Here is a 901-nt window from a genome sequence, read left to right on the forward strand (position 1 = left end):
ACTATACAAACCTTCCATCGCAATTGTAATAATTTAAACATTGATTAGTTTGGCACTCAATATGAGTCAACACCATCCTTGAGTTGCATGAGTTTGAACTACAAAAACAAACACTCTAGGCTTCTTAGGCTTCTTCTTTGTTTCATTTGTCATCGTATCCACTTGAATAGATATTGATATTATTCACACCAAATGCAGAAGGAATAGTAAAGTTCTTAAGGTACAGAATGCTATGACCTAATATAACTTTAAAATTTGAGAATGTTAAAAGAAAAACATATAAAAATAAAGAAAAATGGTGTATATAGCACTTTATATTTTGTTTTTGGACAAAATTACACTGTCAATTTTATTTTATACCGCTTTATATCTATTGCTGATTTAATAATCACACAAATACATAAAATAGTGCATATATTTATATTTCTAAATTAATTATATTTGTGGCTCTAATCTGTTCTGTTTTGTGTTAATCCTAGGATATCGTGCCTTGGAGTACAAAAGTAATGCCGTGGTTTTCTACAGTCGTGATATCTTTTTGGATATCTTTCGTGTCATTGTATTTCCTTATCTGGGGGCGTTTACGACTCGGAATTTTTGGGACAGAAAGTGATTTCCTCTTTGTGGTTAGATTAATAATGCATTGTCCTAGCTGCTCATTAGCTAAAACTATTATATAGACCACTTGGTCCTTAGAAGCAGTCAATTTATTGCGTGAATACCAATGTGGAATTTGTGGTGAGTTAGTACTGACTTTCTCAACTTCTTAAGTATCCTGGGTTGGTTCGAATGTAAACCTCTTTATTGTGTGGTCTCCGGTTTTTGGTCGTCCTATTGTTATAAATTTATGTGGCTCATTTTTTGCCTGTTTCTAATATGAAAAGGTAACTCCATTGTCCTT

Source organism: Trypanosoma equiperdum (genome assembly GCF_001457755.1).
Source record: "Trypanosoma equiperdum strain OVI genome assembly, contig: ctg_358, whole genome shotgun sequence".
NCBI classification, from domain to species: domain Eukaryota; phylum Euglenozoa; class Kinetoplastea; order Trypanosomatida; family Trypanosomatidae; genus Trypanosoma; species Trypanosoma equiperdum.